Consider the following 20,631-nt stretch of genomic DNA (forward strand, 5'->3'; position numbering starts at 1 on the left):
CTTGCCTGAATGCTTAACTCACAAAATCATGAGATTTAATAAACTAGCTGTTGTTATAAGCTACTAAGCCTGGAGGAATTATAATAATATGTACATTGTGGAGTTCTCAAGAATTGAATGAGATAATACATGCAAGGCATTTAAAAATGTCTGATATATAATCAGCACTCAAATATTTGCTATCTTAATAGTTATTATTTCTCTATACCTCTCATTCAGAGACTTAGCAAGGGAAGAATGGTTGTGATCTGATAAACCTGGAAATTCTTGGATCTTGCACTAATCCTAATGCTGCTTTATAATATTCTGATCTCAATCCTTTGTCTCACTGCATTGATTCTCTCACTGGCAAACAGACTTAATGTCTTTGCTTGGATTTCCCCAGAAACAGAGGCTGAGTAAAGATGTAAATGCAAGGAATTTATTTGAGAGTGAAATCAACACTAGGAAGGGTGTTGGGAAGTGAAACAGAGAAGGAGAGTCGATAAAGGGTGTACTATGAAACCACTTTCTCTGGGTAACTGGAACTTAATTCCAATAGGAAACCCTGAGAGTCAGTGAAAAACACATGCTTCAAAATGATGTCACTCAAGGGGCAAGCAAGTCATTAATATATCAACTTTAATCATTGATTGAGAGCTGCTGGAATGGGGAGGATTAGACCATTGAAGTGGTCTCTGGTGGCAAAATCATCCTTAGGAAATGAAATGCTGGTGCTGTCAGTTAGCAGTTGTGCTGGGTATGCTCTGAAGCGGTAGAACAAGGAGTTACGTAAGGGCCACCAAGAACTTCTACTATAGTTTATGAACTGAGAAATGCCTGGCTATCCATCTGCTTAGCATCCGCTAGATGAGATCTTCCATCCAGTGTAGGAGGGAATCATTTGTATTCATTTATATATTGGAGTGTCTATTCACTGACACTGTTCAAGACAAGGATCTCACTCTGGAAAATTAAATCTCTGCTACCCATATTTTTAGTGATATCTAATGAGACTTGTAATTAATCCTGGGCTTTGATTTCTTAAGAGGGCTATAAGTCCCAAGGCTTTGTGTGAACATATCCAAAAGTGTTGGCACTTCAGAAAATCCCCAAAGCTTGGAGAAATCACTTAGAGTGCTGATGTCCCCGCCATCCTGTGACATCCAAAGTGATTTACTTTTAAAGACGGCGTCGTGTGAAATCATCGATTTAACTGTCCACTGCAAAGGGATGTGGCTTTTTCTTTTGAAGTGTTTCCTTTAAAAGGATCTGACTTTGTCTATGATAAAGAAAGAGACCTTTCGCACTTAAGAAAATGAGTTATTGAATGTCCTGTGAACAATTTTAGCCTCCTCTTTGTAAAAAAGGTAGGGGGAGGGGCAAAACTATTGTATACATTTACATTTTAAATTGTGTAATCATGTTATTATCTGAAACTAATACCATGCTGTTAAAATTTAGATAAAGTGTCCTGTAATGCATACAAAATGTTCATTTGTTGAAGGCCATTAAGTTAATTTCCTGGCAACAAGATTAAATGCAAGACATTTACATAATCATTAGTCGTGAGGTGTAGAAAAGATAATTAAATATTCCACCACATTAATTTATATTTAATTAACTGTGCTTTGGTGATCCTTCTGTCTGAATATTAATATTGTGTAAATAAACAATTAGAATGCATACTGATTTTATTAAAGGTTTATTCTTAAAATTAAGTAAAAGATGCAATTATTAATTTAATTATATCTAATTTTGAATCCTAATCATGTTAATAAAGTTTAAAAAGGTTTATCATTGGCCTCAGTGATGACAGCTTTATATTTTATATTTCCAACTGCAATGTATTTTAAAGATTTTGAAACATTTATTTAGTTTATGCCAATAGTTATTCACTCTCATAATACTTCACTCTGTGGTTCTTTTAAATCAAGATTGACACTGTACTTGAAAAATAAAAGTTATTAATGTGCAGTAAACCTCATTCAGCCATGGCCATATTCACTTGGGACATGTGATATTTCTGGAAAATGACTATATTATATACAAGGGAGCAAAAATTAAGCAATCCCACATAAGATCAAATTGGTGGAATCTATAGCTAAGGTTTATAGCCTTAGCTTATTGGTGAATCTAAAATTTCTGACTTTTTAAGATTTCTTTTTCCATGTAGTTTTAGGAAATTTCTAGCAAAGATCAGCGGACATTAGTAAGAGCAAGAACCTAAGTGTTTTCTAGTCTTAGATGCCAGCTGTTTGTGGAGGGCATAGATTACAGTGAAGTGAAATCCTAACCAAACATGCACTGTGTCCCTAAGTCTTCTTGACTTTATTTGCCTCGACAGTTTGGAAGCTGGTAAATCAATTGTCTAGATCTTCATAAAGCATCCTCAGAGAAGAAACTAAATATAATGTGGTGGGGAAAAAAGGGGAAATTGGTCTTTCTGAATTATGAGAATGCATTCTTCACCAAAATATAAAGTTACATCAAAATATCACTAAATAACAGTCCTATTTCCCTATCAGAGGTCATTTCCTATTAAATGGTAGCGTCCCAAGCAAAGCTGCTTATGTTTTCAATATAAAATATTTATTTGAGCAAACAATTCAATACCACTGTTAACTGTCTACAAGGAATTTTCAGGGAAAAAGATGTATTTCACTAGCACATATTTCCTAATGGAAACATTTGTTTCTAGAATTATAGAAGGGGGAATAATAAGATTGCTTTTGTTTCTTTTCAAAGCTGTTGGGACTTTTATATTTACAATATGAGATAGTTAATGTTCCCCTGGGCTGGCCAAAATACATTCCCTCCTGGTTTGTGAAAATCACTGTTCTAAGAGTTGGAAATCATTCTGCTTGTGTGGTGCATTCATGCTTCCATACTTTCCAACCCGAAGTACGCAGATGTCACGTACAAGGGATGCGGCAGTGCCCACTTTCACAGGCTGATTTCTGAAACCCTCAGCACTACCCCCACCTCATAAATCCTGACAGTGATTTTCCAGCCACTCCTTTTTGATTTTGTGATTGCCCTCCCACGACCCCTGTTCATGTTAAAATCACACTATCGTCCTCCTTTACACAGCTTCGGTATCCCTGGAGATGTTTACATCGATACCTCACCCAGGTAATCACGTCATTCACTAAACAAGTATTTTCGAACACCCGCTTTTCTAGTTTCTGACACTACCGAGATGAGTAAGACAAGCTTCATAACTTTAGAAACCACATGGAAATTCTGGTGGAGGAGACATAGGATAAACGGCTATACAAGTAAATAAATATTTATGGACTCTTTTTCTTAGTTCCTAAGAAGAATCCCCACCCTCGAGGGTTGGGTAAAAATGTGTAGGCTGAAGATACGTTGAGCAGCAATTTCAGAGGCTACGTTTATGAGAGAAAGTTTGCTTTTTCTAAGCCTCCATTTCATTGAAGGATAAAACCTATATTGCCAAAGCAAAACTGCGAACCAGAAATTACGGGAAACATGTCATTCCATTCTGAGTCATGGAATGTTTCACTGTTGAGGTTGATGAATCACTGCCCACAGCTCTGGGGACAGGTGTCCCAACAGGTGTCCCATATTCTCTCAGCAAGCCTCTGAATCCCACCATGGAACGCACAGATCATGAAATATAAATAATTCAGATGCAAGTCTCGGTAAACACTTCCCCTTTCCTCTGTTTGAAATGTTAATTTCCTTTTTGAAGCTTTTCCTGTTTGACAGAAGTATGCAGTTTTGCTTGTTTCCTTGCCAAAGACAGACGGGGTAGAACTGGGTGAACGCCTTACATGTTACAGAGAATTGGACTTCCAAAACAAAATAAAACAAATAAGAGAAACTATGTTCAGTGTAGTCAATCTCTTCAACCCTCTCTTTTATCTTTTTTAAAACTGTATCTTTTTGACAAGATCCACATTCACCTCCTTTTGCAAATAAATTTATATTTCTTCTAGGGAAATCATGTCTCAAAACTGTCAGGTAGCTATTTACCATAAGTGTACTGTGTCTCTTTTATTTAATTTATATGGTCTTATGTATTCACATTATATATCTACATATACCTACATCTGTTTATTGTATCTTTATTTTATTACTATTTTCATAAACTGCTTTAGACTAAAAAGGGGAGAATTCTGTAAACATGAAACTCCAGAGATAGAGTAAAAAATCTTAAAGGCTACAAATTTCTATGGAGCCAATGGTAGAAAACTTCCTAGCAGAGTATAGATCTTAGAACAGTTCTGCAATTCTGATAAGCATAAGAAATAGAACTTTTTGTTGAGTCACTCATTTCGGTAGTTCACCCAAGAGCTACCAATGGTTGTATTATCTTCGAATGTTTCTAGAAATCCAATAATCCAGTCTTTTCCTTAGAGATTTTTCCCCTGTTAGAATTTGCACAAGAGTTTGATTGGGTTGAGATCAAATGACACGAAGGTGTCAAAATACCTTGTGTAGATTTGCAACTTGCTAAACCTACTTTGTGCCAATATATTGGTTACTTTTATTATCCTGACTCCTTATCAATGAACTGAAACAGGTTGGGGAAGTAATTTGATCTTTGTGCATCAGTTTCCGTAGTGATAAAATGAGTCAGTTGAGCAAGTTTAACAATTTTATATGTGATAAGCTAAATTATTTGATTTACCCCCCCCTTTGGCTTGATAATCACATTAAGATATCGATGCTGGATTCATGTGTAAGTGCATACTTATGTATGTGCATAATGGAAGACAACTTTTGAATAATTTTCAGGGTTTTTGAGAACTGAGTTCATTTTTTTTCTTTCAAAAAAAAAAACAACACGTTTTACCAAAAGTTCTCTAACACAGCTAGGAAGTCCATAATGCTGCGGAGGTTATGATTTTCCCATACATAATTAAGGAAAAAATGAAGGGAGAGGCCAATTTGTCAAATGACTTCAATTTAAATAGGAAATTGAAGTCTGAATAAATGCCAGTGCCTTCTACATGAAGCATCCTCATTTAAACAGAAATTTAGCACTAATTTCAGTCTACTGCCTATTCGATTTACTTGTTCCTCAAATGCTCAAATAAGTAACAAATCAAGGAAATAGAAAGCATGATTAATTTTGAGTGGGAAGGGGGATGGATGAAAGATTTCACAAAGGATTTGTCATCCAGGAGTAGTCTTGAAGCATGAGAAAGCATTCCAGTCTGTGCCAATTCTAAGAGCCTTGAGTAAAATACAGATTCCTTAGCCTGGTGTTCTTAGACCCCTTGTAAACCTCCCCATTTCAAAGGACGTGAGGGAAAAGTCTGGAGAAAGCATGCTGGTAATTTTTTTTTTTTTAATCTCAATTCTTCCATAGTTTAGCACAACTATCTCCAGAAAGGACCTAAGATAAGACTGTATCTTAATGTTACTATCCAACTACTTCATGATACTGCAGTGAGATTATCTTCTAAGAAGATTATTCTTTGCTCCAGTTTTTCTGTGCCAAGTTATCTATGGAGATGATGGTTATAATTAGCCAGGGATGTAGAAAGGCAAACAAATAAACATCAACAGTAATAAATACCTACCTGTTATGATGCTTACTCAGAGCCGTAATGGAGAAGAGGATTTTCTGATTAGTGGTTACTTCTTGTTTAAGGATTCTGGAAATTTGCTGTTTTCAAAAATTCACATGGATTCCATGTTCCAGCTTGGCTATTAATGAGGATGAGATAAATTTTTATAAAATTTCCTTTGTTTCCCCTGAGAGGTCAATGCAGAATCTACTTTAAGGCCGAGTTTCTTCTATTAGGAAGGCGCTAATTTGGACAAAACTAAACTACTTAAATGTCCACAGAGATTTGGGGAAACTAATTGAGCTCAAAACATATTGAAAATATTGAGTATTTTTAAAGTAAGATGTTCATGCAAGCATATGTACGATAAGAATAAAATGAAATTTAAGTGGCAGAATGAAGGGTAGTACCCCAGGCTTCTGGTATAAATATTCTTAAAGAATTTCATAGACTATTTATTTGGGTAAACAGCAAGAAAACTCGGTATTAACATCTTCCAATACTACATAAATATCTACTGTGTCCTGACTTAAAGGAAGATGTTTCTGGTATATTTTATATCTGATTGGGTTTATTTACTCTGGTAAGGAGATGGCAGGGGAGTGGGACATGGTGGCATGATGTTATAATTAATCTTCTCTGTCCCTTGATAGTGGAGGTTAGTTGAAAATTGATGTATGCATAATTTTTAAAAAATATTTTCTTTATTTATTTGAGAGAGTGAGAGAGAGAGAGCATGAGCAGGGAGAGGGAGAGGGAAAAGCAGATTCCCCGCTGAGGAGGGAGCCTGATGCAGAGCTCGATCCCAGGACCCCCAGGATCACAGCCCAAGCCGAAGGCAGACACTTAACCAACTGAGCCACCCAGGTGCCCCAGTGTATGCATAATTTTTAATTGATGGGGCAGTAATGGAAATAGATCTACAAAAATTACGTGTTTTTAAAAGATTTATATATTTTTTACAAAGGAAGGAGGGGCAAAGGGAGAGAGAGAATCCCAAGCAGACTCCCTACTGAGTGCGGAGCCTGATGTGGGGTTCCATCTCACCACCCTGAGATCATGACCCCTGCTGAAATCAAGAGTTGGACACTTAAGTGACTGAGCCATTGAGGTGCCTCTACAATAATTGTATTAAAAAAACTCATAGTCACAATTGTGTCAGTTTTCTATTCTGCTGTACTTCTTTCTTCCAAACCATCTCCCTTTGGACATATTTTAACTACTTATTTTCCATAGGAAACACATTCTTATTTAGCTCTGAATAACTTAGAAAAGAAAGTTGGTTAGTGTGGATAGTGGAGAGACATTTAGAGTGGTGAGAAGGCCTTGGCTTACAGCCAAGTAGACTGTCTTCACCTGTGACCTTTACAAATGCTAAGACTTGAGTGGGTTGGTTCACATCCTTTCTCTCCCACTTGATGCTTTCTCTTTCTTCCCATTTTTTCCCCTTTCCTTTCTTCCTCTCATCTCCCCTTCCTTCCTTCCTTCCTTCCTTCCTTCCTTCCTTCCTTCCTTCCTTCCTCCTTTCCTCCCTCTCTTTCTTATTTTTTTCTTTTTCTTTCTCTATGAATCTGAGGGGGAGCAAAATATACCACTCCAAGATATACCACTTTGACATACTAATTATTTTGAGTTTAATTACTTAAGAAATGGCTGGTGTAAGAGGGACACTCTGATCTCCTTTGTCCCTCCTGAAAGCAGGAAATTAATCTCCCATGTGAAAGGTACCCTTCCTGTACGAGGAGGGTAGAAGGCATCCCTATCACCAGAGACGGGGCATTCAGGGCTGAGAAGGATGTATAAACAAACCTTGTTACTTGTTCACTAATTTACTTCCCCAAGCCCAAACTTCTTTGTCTTGTCAGTTCTTCACGAATTTATTATTTCTTTGTCTAAAAGGTATAAAAGTTTCTTGCTCTGGTTACTTCTTTGAGTCTCCTATTTTTATAAACTCTGTATATGCAAGATTAAATTTGTTTTCCTCCTGTTAATCTGCTTATGTCAATTTAATTATTAGGCCAACCAAAGAACTTAGAGGGAAGAAGAGAAAAGCTTTCCCTCCCTACAAATCTTTCTTCCTTTTCTCCTTTTTAAAACTTAAAAGTGGGAAGAAAATGCAAAGTGATGCATAGCTTCACGAGAAAATGCAGTAGTTTTTTGGTCAGATTGGACATGGGTAGAAGCCACCTGGAACTTCTATGTTTCTCCTAATCGTTTCTGCTCTCTTATTGATCAAACTGTGTTTTATGGGTTGTTGTGATATTGTGATTTTAAATAGGAAATGTATATTTGGTCTTTTTCCCCATTTCTGGCAAAGCCCTTAAGTAACCTAAGGGGGCTGGTTGTCCCACCAAGTGATTTAAAGGTTGAAATTTTCAGCCTCACCCCAACTGGCCTTTGGGGTGGGGTGAGGGACTGGAGGTTAATGATTTAATTAATCGTGATTATGTAACAGCCTCCAAAGTCCCAAAAACCCAGGAGGAGGTTGTGGGAACCTGTGAACTATAGCCAATCAGAAGTACACCGAACAACCAGGATGTTCAGCTGGTGTCCTGTGTTGGAGGGTGTTGTTGGAACCTGCCATCAATAGCCAGTAGGTCAGAAGAACAGATGATGTGCTGGCAATTGGCGTCGGAAGTAGAGGGCGAGAAGGGCAGTCTTGCAGGACTGAACCCTTAAACTGTGGAACCTGGTAGATAGTGTCAGAATTGAGTTTGAACTCTCAGACACCCTGCTCGTGTTGGTGTGGGGAAGCACACTCCCTTCCTTCATCGCCCCTACCTCAATACATACACATTGGAATTGGGTCCACAAACCCCAAATAGTCAGTCATTAACGCCAACACACTTCTGAGTTATGTTACCTGGTCTCTATGGGCAGATATTGGGAAAATCCAACTTCCCACGGGTTGGGTTATGACTGACCTGGGCACTACATTGAGCACTGTAGGACCCTCCAATCTCACTCGTCCATCAGAGAAGGCTGAAGAAACATTGTGTTAAGAGACAAAGCATCAGTGATGGTAACCAATGCTTTTGACCATGGGGCCACTAGAAGTATCAGCCATCTCTGATGCGGAGTAGCTCACTTGGCCACGGCCAGCCAGCAGGCAGGGCTGAATGGCTCTTAGAAAGGAGACACAGATGGGCACCTGGGTGGCTCAGCTGGTTAAGTGTCTGACTCTTGATTTCAGTTCATGATTTCAGGGTCCTGAAATCGAGCCCTGTGTTGGGCTCTGCACTGAGCCTACTTGAGAGTCTCTCTCTGCCCCTCCCCTCATCCCTTTCCTGGCCACTCACCTGCACACACGTGCTCTCTCTCTCTAAAAAAAAAAAAAAGAGAGAGAGAGAGAGAGACAGTAATTGCTGTGCAGAAAATCCAGGCAGATGCAGGAGAGAGAGACATTATACTCCATTTTAACTGTTTCCTTGTAGTTCCACAAACGTCTGCATGTATAAAGTATAGAGAGCAAACAGAGCCAGAGCCTAAAGGTGATTGGTTATATGCTAGTTGTACTTCTCTTGAAGGAATTATGAAATCATTATAGAATTTGAATTTTAAAATATTTATAAAATAATATGTATAACTTCAAAAAGGTAGTTCTAATTCAACCTGGTATCACGTCACCATGTGTGCTGGAGTCCAGATGCCAGTGTAAAGTTGGTGCATGAATCACCACCACTACCCCCCCCCCCCCGATTTATAAAGATGAATAGTACCTCTTTTAGGGTCCCTGGATCCAATTCCAACACGGGTAGAGGTAGTGGCTTCCCACATACAACACCAAGCCTCTCAGACACCAGCAGGGTATCTGAGATTTCAACTCAATTCTGACACTCTCCCCAGAAATAGCATCAGATTGCAGGAGTTAAGGGTTCAATTCTACAAGACCCATCCCTCCCACTCCCCCACCATTCAGAGGCCAGATTACAAGCCCCAGGCTGTTTGTTACCTGTGCTACTGACCGACTGGCTACCAACGGAAAGTGCCAAAGACCTCCTCCTTAGGTTCTTTTAATTTTTACTCAAAATTAAATTTTGAGTAAATTTTAATTTACTCGCAGAATATTGAACACTGACATGTTTACCAGTTTATTAAAGGATATGATAAAGGGTACGAATCAACAGTTAGAGAAAGAGATACACAGGGTGACTGACATCTGGGGAAAGGGCACAGGACTTGCAGGCTCTCTCTGGATGCCCCACTGTCCTCATACTGCCACGTGTTCACCAACCTGGAAACTCTTTAAAACTTGTCCTTTGGGGTCTTCATGGAGGCTTCACAGCATGGGAATGATTGACTAAATCACTGGCCATTGGCAATTGATTTAACTTCCAGCCCCTCTCCCCTCCCTGGAGGTCAGGGTGTGTTACTGAAAGGTCCCGCTCTCTGATCACATGGTTGGGTCTCCTGGCAACCAGACTCCACCCTAGGGTGGGGTCCAAAGTCACCTTCATCAACATAACAAAAGACATTTCAATTGCCCTTATCACAGGAAATTCTAAGGGTTTTAGGAGCTTCGAATCAGGAAGAGTGGAAGAAAACCAAATACTTCTGAGGAATATATTTTGATCATCTGAGTGACCAAATACATATTTCTTATAAATTGCAGTATCACAGTACCAATATTAATTTTTGCCACACTGCCTTTTATAGGTGATTCTTCATGTATATCATGAGGATATTAGTGATATCTTCCACAGAGTGATAGCATGATGATGCTTAGACCCAGTGATGGGTCTGCCCATCATCTGACAATAACTTTCTGAGGTAGCGAGGGTCTAAGTCTAAAGCTGCCTTTGTCCAGATATTCAGCCCTTAACTGCAATGCTGAACTCTTCCTCCAGCACATAATAAAATGCAGTTGTCCTGCACCATTATTCAATCACATAATTTAATTTTTTTCCCTAAAATACCATCTCACTTATATGCTTTCTTCGTCTTTTAACACATGTGAATCCTGGAGACAATTAGCTGGTAGCAAGCCAGAAGAATGCTAAACCTGTGGTCTGAGTGGAGCAGAGCCATTGGGCTGCAATTTATTTGGTTAAAAAAAAAATACATAAACAGAGTTCTTCCTTGATTTTCTTTTGAAAATCATTGATTTTGTGCTAAGCAGTTAAGTTATTCAGATAAATCTCAGATTATCTGATGCCTGAGAACGGTTTTCTTCCTCTCCAAGGTACATTCTGAATATATTGACTACTTGGTTTGAGGGTTAAAAAAAAAAGTGAATTACCTCCTTGTTTCTTCAATAGTTATCTCATTCTTTCATCTCTCTGTTTGCATTTCCATGTGTTTCCTGAAGCAAGCAAGCAAGCAAACAAACAAAATTTATTTGTATATAGTAATTACAGATTGTGATTGATAAAAATAAATGTTGCCTGTGGGTTGAGCGTATTCTCTCCTTGCAGGTGAAATTAGGTAGAAGATTTAAGATTAAAGTGCAGAAAGTTTTGCACATTCATTTAAAAGACTACATTTACTGTATCTGAGTATTTCAGTTAGACTTTTTACCACTAGCTTCTAAGTAAGAAAGGCATTCTTATTTCCAGTTCAACCAGAATTTTGTTGTTGTTGTTATATTTAGCAACAAGTATTTTACAAATGTAGCTTCAATTATATAAGGATTTTCAGTTAAAGTGTAATCGAGCCTGGCCTTCACGTTCCTACTGTCCTTACACTCTACCTAAAAGGACTCTATACTCACTATGTACCCTGCCTTACCCAGGTGTTTCAGCTTCTTGTAATCTGCCTTCCTAAGTCTTGGTTCTTACACTCTAACTGTCCTCACTGATGTCGTTGATTACCTCCTCTTGGTATAGCTTGGGGAATAATTTCCAGTCTTTGTCCTAGATGACCTTCCTGTGGTCTTGGACTTTGATTTCTCTCAGTTGCTTAGACTTTTCTGACCTTCTTTAAAGAACTTCTTTAACACACATTCTGTTCCCTTGTGGTTCTCTTCCTACCTTCTGAGGATGCATCTTGAGATTTAGCCATAGATTCCTCTTCCACTACTCACCTAGTAGGAAATTCTCATTATTTTCCCCATGTCCAGCTTCTCTTCTCCCTTGATGTACTCTTTCCAAGAGACATTTCTATCCAGTCAAATTGCATGTCCATAGTGAAATGCAACCATACCCAAATATGTATTTCTAAAGCAGAATTCTCTCCTGCAACCCAGTCCCACATTATTTGTATCTGCCTACTTGAAATCTTAACCAGAGAGTCCATGGGTACCTCTACTTCAAACTTAGGTGTGTGTGTCTGTGTGTGTGTGTGTGTCTGTGTACACAGGCATGTGTGTTTTACCTCTTACAAAACTGGATCTTTTCAGTTGAGTTTATGACAACTTTTAAGTAACAAAAACAGGAATGATAATATAAATTCTTTCCATATCCTTAATATCATATGTACTATCAGTGTATCCTTCTAATTTGTTTTTATATCCAACAGTATATCTTTAAATGAGTATTTTTTAAGGTTTTAATGACTTATTTTCTAAACCATGAATTGTTGCATTTAACTCATCTCTCATCTTTGGCCATGTCACCTTCAAATTCACCTCCATATAACTATAAAATTTTTTTAAAAAATCAAGCATTTCATAGTGTCACACAGATTTCAACTATTCAATAGTAATCCCATGCCGATGAGATTGACTCCTAGACTCTTTGTGTTACACAAGGCCCTTCATGATCTGGTACCCGAGTAAGTCTCTTACCACACCACCGCTTATGCTTTAGACTGAAAAAACGTGAATTATTTGCAGATATTTGAAAGTACTATCATTTCCTCCTCACTCATCTGTGTCTGTTCTCATAATTGTCCATGTAATCGATGGAAAGAAACGGTGTTTATCCATTGGCTCCCAGCCTCCATTGTCAAGTATGGCCCCATGGGGGTTACTCACTGCCTTTCCGGGTTTCTCCTGTGTGAGTGCTTGCATCACACCTGAGGCTGACAGAGAGCCTGAGCGAGGTGCTGTCCATTCCACCTGTGTCCGCTTGGTCACCCAGCAGGTACTGACATAAGAGGTAGGACTGAAAGCATTTGAAATCCTGTAGAAGAGGTTGTCAATACGTCCAGACCCACCTTTCAAGACTCAGCTCTTACTGTATCTCTGTAATAATCTCACTTGTACCTTTCCCCCACTCTGCTGCTATTGCGCATTGCTGGCATGCTTCTGTGACTGATACCACACTGTATCCTAGCCATACACTTAATTTTCTGTCTCCCGTACTGTAAGCTGCTTGAGTGAAATGAGGTCTCTTTCCCTCAATTGATTTCTCTTGTGCATATTCATATTTGGTGATACATACAGATCTCTTTGGTTTATTTAACTGCTGTCTTGTATTCTATCATATGGATATGTTATGTTGCAGTTATCCATTCCCAGTTAATATGTTTCAGTTATTTCCATATTTCACTGTTTCAGACAATGCTGCATGATTTTCTAAGCCCTAGTTTTCTTTTTTATTTTTTTTTTCATTTGTAAACATATGGGAATTATGAATACTTATGTAATGACTGGAAACATGCATTCCTTTTTAAAAATTGTGGCATAATGTATTTTCTAGCCATTGACAGAATATAAATATTCATATTTGGACAAGCCCTCTCAGTGTTTATGGTTAGCAAGACATTTTCCAGATTTTACACTGGGTCTTTTAGTATGTGTTAACTTCCCATACTTCCTTCTTAGTATATATAACATTTAAGTTACTGATAACATTGCTTTCTTTATAATTTAAATCTGCTTAAATATTTCTTGATCCTTTCACGCATTTTGAAAAGGATGATAGCTGAAACCATCACAGTAACATATCCCCCTTTGTTCAAAGACCAGCTTATGTCTCTGCATTAATTTTCTTTCTTCTCTTTCACAGATAATTAATAGAAGATACTGGGAAGTACTTAACTTTACTTCAACCTATTTGAAGTTTATTACCCTTGTGACTCATACATCACAACCACCAAAAATGGATAAATTGTAAAATCTGCTAGAGTAAATCTTCCCTTCAAGGACTAGGGCTCCCAAATCTCCCACGAGTACGTTTTCAGACTGCCCTCTCTAATCACTGTTTCCCACAGAGCAAAAAGCTTTCAGCGCATTACAGATGCTGCACAGTTGTTCTTAGCTGCTGGATCCTCAAACTTTCATTTCCGAGATGCTTCAGGTGGATGCTCTCCCATAGACTCAGTCCGTGCTCCCGCGACTTCCCATTCATATGAAGCGTCTGTTTTGACATTTAGTCATTTCAGAAGATGGGCATTTGATTCATTGGACAGAAATCTATCTCAAGAAAGCTGCATCTAAAAAAAAAAAAAAGCCAATCAGGATGTACTAAAACAAAGCTTATTTAGCAAACTTGGTAATTTTGGTGAATTTTTGAATCGATTTCCTATATTGGTAGGAATATGGCTCCCTTCTCATTCTGCATAAGCTTTGTCCCAGGTTCAGCCTCTTGCCATCTCCCACTTGTGTTGTTTTACATAGTCTCTGGATAATATCTTGCTTCTAATCAATCTCTTTACATTTTTTTTTTCTTTCCTTCACCCAGGGCTGACTCTTGACACCTACATTCTACCCTCCATCTGTCTCTTATCTAGATAATATTTCTTCAAGATGGAGAGCCTGGGTCCCTGAGTGACTTGCCCAGGACATGACAAAACATACGATACGGTAGAAGTAAATTAAAAAGTAGACATCTGTTTTGTTAAGTGCCTCAGATTGAGGGGATAATTTGTTCGTGAAACATACACTGGCCTCTCTTGGCTAATGAACAAGCCACAGATCTCTAGAGTCTTGGTGAGAGGTTGAAATGCTTAACTTGTCTCTCAAAGTCTTTCAAAATCAGATTCCACTTTGCTGATTTTATAGAACTCCAAATAATGTTATCTCAACTCTAGATAGCTTCATCTATTCAAATTCTTCTGTACTTGAATGTGTGTATTATCATTATTGTTATTTTATTTTCACAATGTTGTTTTGCTCACAGTCTTTCAATTGTTAACTGTTGTTCTTAGGATAAACTCCTTTATAGGGCTTGTAAAGTACTTATGTTCTGGCTCCTTCCTACATTTTCAACCACATCTTGTGCCAGTCTTCTTCTTCTTCTTCTTCTTCTTCTTCTTCTTCTTCTTCTTCTTCTTTTTTTTTTTTTTTTTGCATTTTCCGGTCTGGAACAACTTCCTTTTCCCCACAACTACCCTCACGCTCAACATACGCAATTGACCATCTTTATGTTGCTAACTCATTCTTATCTACAGATCTCCACTGAGCAGTTAGTTACTCAAGGAAACCTGTGCTTGTCTCCACATTGAAATCCTTCCCATCTATTCCTACAGGATGCTATAATCCCTTCACAGTAGCTGTCATCATTATACTGTTTTTTCATTACCTGGTTGCTTCTTTATATACCCTACTCACCTGTCAGCTCTAGCTCAGTCTGTCTCATTCGTGTGTGTTTTTAATGGTTAGCACAGGGCTTGACACATAAAGGGAACACAGCAGGCATTGAATGGAAATATAGTCTGCATGCTGGGGAGGCCTGTTCCCTTTTCTCTAAATACTCTCATTCCAGTACACATCCCATGTCTTCCAATGAAGGCTTCTGTACGATTTTATCCCGCACAATGCTCTCATTTGGAGGTGCTCTTACAGACTTAACCGTCACCATTTTAGCACGCTTTTCTCCCTTAGTTGTTTTATTGCCTGACTGTTGTGTTTTTTTTTTCCCCCAAGTGTAATCTTTGAAAAACAGGGACTATTTTGAGTAAATTATTTATGGTATTCAGTAGCGGCTTAGCTTGAGCCAAGCATTGTTTGGATAAGGATGAATAAGGAAAAGGTTGGACCTCAGGGCATTTGGAACCTAATAGATAGGACAAAATGCAAACAGATAAATAGATGGCAATAGTTTTATTTTTATAATAGATGCATGAGCAATGTTCTATGCGCCAAGAGAACATAACTGCTAAAAATGCTTTAATAAATGAAAAACCATAGAAAATGTCTTCCTAGCAATACAATGAAATTATGGGAAGTATAATTACCCACAGTGATTGTCAATCCTGGTCAAATGAAGTAGAACTCCAAAGAATAATTATATTCAGAATTCCTCAATTCTGTTTCCATAATTAATAAGGAAGGAAGGAAGAAGGGAAGGAAGGAAGGAGGGAAGGAGAGAAGAAAGGAAGGAAGGAGTTCTCACTCCTTTTTTTTCATTTCAAGCCTGTGCAAGTAGTACTTTCCCCTCCTGGCCACACCCCTGCACCCCCAAGCCCCCAGACTTTAATTACTTAAACCATTTATTCAGCTTAAATTCTTCTCTATGTTTGTCATCCCTCATCAGCTTGGCCCAATCAAAAATATGTGGACATCAAAAATAGTGCCATTGTTAGTGTTTCACGTGTCACCCAATATTGTGCTGAATCTCTGAGAAGGTGAATTTGTGATGTTTTAGAAAGATCACTTAATTTTCAAGGGTAGACAGAGATAAAATATCTACTATTTTATCAGCACTGGGATAGTAACAAGAGAAAGATGTAAAATAAGGGCCTCACTAAGCTAACGAGAAAAGAAGAGGTGGCGTCTAAGCCAACAGAAAGGTAAAAAGCCCAATTTATTTGACACAGACTCTATTTAAAGAAAACCTAATTTTATATTATGAATATTCACCCTCCCATCTTATTCTGCACATGTGAAATTGCTCATAGTTTTATTTATTTATTCCTCACTTTGTTCTGAAAAGGATTTAAGTTAGCTTATGAGGATATTTAAAATACATCAAAGCAACATAATTAGAAATAGGTGAGAAAGTAGAAAAATAACAAGACTAGGAATCTAAAGTCGAGCCAGAAATAGGACAAAATACAAGTTCACTTTAATAAAAGTTTTACACAGTTACTATTGTTTCTGAGATTTTCAGAGGCCCCCGTTGAAGGAATTTGATAGGCTATGGCGTTGACAACATACAAGACTATCAAAACAAATGAACTGTTCAGGAAGAGATGGGCCAAAGAGGTGGGATATTGTCTTGAGAGGTCTCAAGACAGACACTATATAATATAATGAACAGCATTCTCAACAATGTTCTTATCAAATGTAAAATAACTATGGTGAGTTCCATGAAACAGTTCCCTGTGGTATAGGCTAATGGCATCCTATTCAGGTAAAATTTCAGAGTAAGTCACTGCTATTCCACTCTGCAAGGATGGGTAGGGATGGAGGAACAATAAGATATAGTCCAGTATGTAACTATATGCGAGTTTGGCTAAATTATTGGTACAGATTGTAGAATATTGAGTGCAATAAATTGTTAGCATTCTTTTCATCAGGTCCTCAGTAAATTATTTCAAAGTTACTAAAGACCCACGCAACTGAATATATTCCAATTAATAAATACAGAAGAAGAGGTAACTGCCTATGAGGTCCTCACACCTGCTCTGGTTGTGGAAACATATTCAAGTCTTCAACACTTAGTAATGACTTCCAACAAATCGAAACAGGAAAACAATGGAGGAAACAGGATAATAGAGGAAATGAGTAGAACTACCAAAAAAAAAGTGATTTATACTTAGAAGCACAGATGTAATAACATATTTTTTTCCTTGTGGTTACCAGGTAAGAAAAATGCCTTTTCAGGTTAGTTTTTGGGGTATTGGTATATTTTTATTTACATTCATCTGTTGATGTTGTCCTGTGAAAGTTGGTTGTTTGGACAGGGAATTACCAAATTTGGGAATGTGGGAAGCTGAGGTTTATGTCTAGCCTTGAAATTAGCCCACGTAATTATGCTGTATCTCAGCTTCGCCATGTCACGGTCATCCCATTGCTTCCCCACGACTGTATAGTCGGGCTGATCAAGTTATTGGAGTTGCAGAGGATTTATGTCTGGCTGCTGTGTTCCACCATCCATTACCAAACTAAAGAACCAAGGTGATTCTACAGTATAAGTGATATTTTTGAAAAGTATCAATCTTGTTATTGAGTTGTGTATCAGTATCGCACAGTTAACAGGCATGAAGGTGCAGACGCTTTCCTTTTGATGTGCCAATCAGCCTTTGGTGCCGAAACAAGGCTTGCCATTCCTCGTGCATTCTCTGCCAGAAAAGTCACCCTTCTCTTCCGTGTTATCAATCCTGAAGGATGAGTTGAAAGGCGTAGCTTATATTGAGTGTCTGGGAGCTTAAAACAGTGATTGCGGTGTCTCATTTGGCTATTCACTAATGTCATGACATGAAACAGTTTCCTCTCCCCTCCGTGAGAATCAGTGTCCTTCATGGAAAATCACAGACTGAATTGAATATTTGTTTTATGAGGTGATAAATGATCTGATATTAACTAGAAAGCTCATTAGAGGGAAAGTGCTTAGAGAAGACGCTCATTTAGTGAGATTTATTTTTTATCAAGCATGTTAATAATTATCTCATCTAAACTTAACAATAATCATTGAATAAAGTAGGAAGGCAGTCATTTTATAAATTAGCTAATGAGAAACTTACTTAATATCTCTGAACATCGAAGTTCTGCAACTAGTGAGTGGTGAGCCAGGATCTCAACCCAGGTGTCCTGTTCTAAAATCCTTACATTTTCCCTGGGATATGCTGCCATTCGCTTACTTTTTTTCTATCATAACCCAGAGCTCTTTGTATCTAAAGCACCAAAATGTCCTCAATTTTCATCACGTTTCTAATTGTAGGTATTTGTTTGCTTAGAAAAGGAAGTTGACTATTAAAATTCTAGTGATAAAGAAATGATCATTATTAGATTAGGATATATAATGTCACTCTTAATCATGTTTGGTACACTCTGATAATAGATAATGAATTATAATCTTGCTTGGAAAGAATTCAGTGCAACTCCTCATTTAATGAAATGGCTATTTCTCTGTGTGACATTTCATTACAACACCAGAATCAAGGACTTGAGAATTTATTTTTCCTCCTGTTATTCAAAAAATATCACAAAATGCAGTTTCATTGTCATTAGGATGTACTTAAACTACCGGCTGTTATAAGATCTAATCTCTGGGATAATGTCTGCATTAAAGAATCTATGTCAGCTCAACCCTTCTCTTCTCTGAGAATAATAAGAGGAAGCATAACTAAATGATCTTTAAGGTGGCAATAAAAGCTTTTCTTGCTTCACAGTTTCTCATTGCTAGTTTCCTTTTGGATTAGCTCTCAAAATTCCAAAGCTAAAACTTTACTCGAGCGAGGTGAGAGAAGCATTTTCCCTCACCTGTTCGAACTTACTTCAACTGTGTCTACTTCCTTCCCAATAACCGTACAGATGACAGGAGACTTAAAAGAGGTATGCATTCGAATCTCTATATTTCTAGTCAAAATAGGGGAAGAATTCTCCAATCACAAATATTCTTCATTAAAGGAAGATGAGATATGAGAGCTTTGGTGGAAAATATTTTACTAGGAGCCCTTCATGTGAAGCTTATAGCTGTCTTTCTTGGCAGAAATTTAATGGGGGAAGAGCTCGTTGGAAGGTCGAAGGCCTTGTTGGACTAATTTATTTTCTGTATCCTTGAAGTAGATCTATTCACTTGGGGGCAGAAAGAGAAGATGGCTCCATAAATGCAGAGTCTTGATAATGACTGGCATAGCTAGACATCTGTATTTAGATGAAAAAAAAAAAATCCTGAAAGATTCATGCATGTGCGGCACCATTCACTTCTGATGCCTAATTGCTTGAGAGCCAAGATAGGCAAGTCAGCCATATGATGTTCCAATTTGCACTAAGCCCCTTTTCTATTGTATTTCACCTACTGTTGAAGCTTGTCAAGTATTTATTACAACATAGGAGTATTACAACAGGTCCACATTTCACTTTCCATAATGAGAAATCCCTAAGGGAAATCTTTATTGTTTTTTATGGCTGAAGAGCAACTCATCTTTCATTTTTTATAAAGTATCATGAGTCCTAAATGCAGTGAAATAAAAAAAGAAAGAAAAGAAATATGGTATAAGATACTAAATATAAAACATATATATATATACCTCGAAAGGGCTGAATGTTTTATTCAGAGATGGCCATATCAATTTACTATCTACTGTCTATGCACACATCCTCACTAGAACCTGGATAACGTGGTTTATTGCTGTAGGGACTCAGATAGACTGGAGTAAGATCACATCCATGGAAAAATAATAGCCTTCATTCCTTCAGCAGATGTTCCTTGAGCTTCTACTGTGGGCCAAGCGGTCTGCAATGGCTGGTGAGGATTACAGAGACATTTTTGAACCGGATTTTGCTTTTATATAACTTAGAGCTGCGAAGGACAGATACAGCATTTTAAGGCAGGACGTGATGTGTGACCCAAATGAGGCACTAGAGAGAAAAGTACTATGAATACTTGGGGTTTGGGAGAAACTTAGTGAAGAGGAGACTACATTTTTTTAAAACATCCACTAGAGAAGGAAACTTACATAAATCACTTATCAGTAATGTCAAAATGGGCTGGGAAGAACATATACATGCATTTAAGCAAGATGTGCCCTTGACTTTTAGGTTACTCTGAGAGCAACCTGATTCCAAATCACTGTGTATAATTTGGTTGTGGGATTTGGATTCCCAATTTTGTTGATGGTGATGACATTAGAAATAACCAGCCATGAGGAGCGCAGTTAGCCGACGGCCTCTGGGATCCACCACCGCACCCTTCCCCACAGTTCCTAGCTAGCAGTGCAAGCAGAGTGCAATGGGAGAGTCGGGCCTTTCTGCCCAGTGCAGGACTCCTCTCCCACTATCCTTGTGCCAGAGCTCAACGGGGCCTGACCAAAACCTTCTCAGCCTAGCACTGTCTTCAGCTCTCCTCTGCCGCCTCTTCTTTCATGTTGTGCTCTGAAGCTAGCCCATTCCAACTCCCAGTCTCTTTTATCTTTCAGGGGCATCAGCCCCAATCAATTTCATGGCATCCGCTTTCCGGAAGACCCAAACTGACACTATACGTACCTGAAACATAAAACATGGAGTAAATAGTAGGGGATATTCTTAATCACATTTTATGGATAAAGAAACAAAAAACGGAGGTCAGTTGGTTTGCTCATTTTCACAAAGCTGGCAAATGGTGAAAAAGGGATTTAA

The sequence above is a fragment of the Ursus americanus genome, chromosome 21 (genome assembly GCF_024610735.1).
Source record: "Ursus americanus isolate L20-20 chromosome 21, mUrsAme1.1.p, whole genome shotgun sequence".
In the NCBI taxonomy this organism is placed as follows: Eukaryota; Metazoa; Chordata; class Mammalia; order Carnivora; family Ursidae; genus Ursus; species Ursus americanus.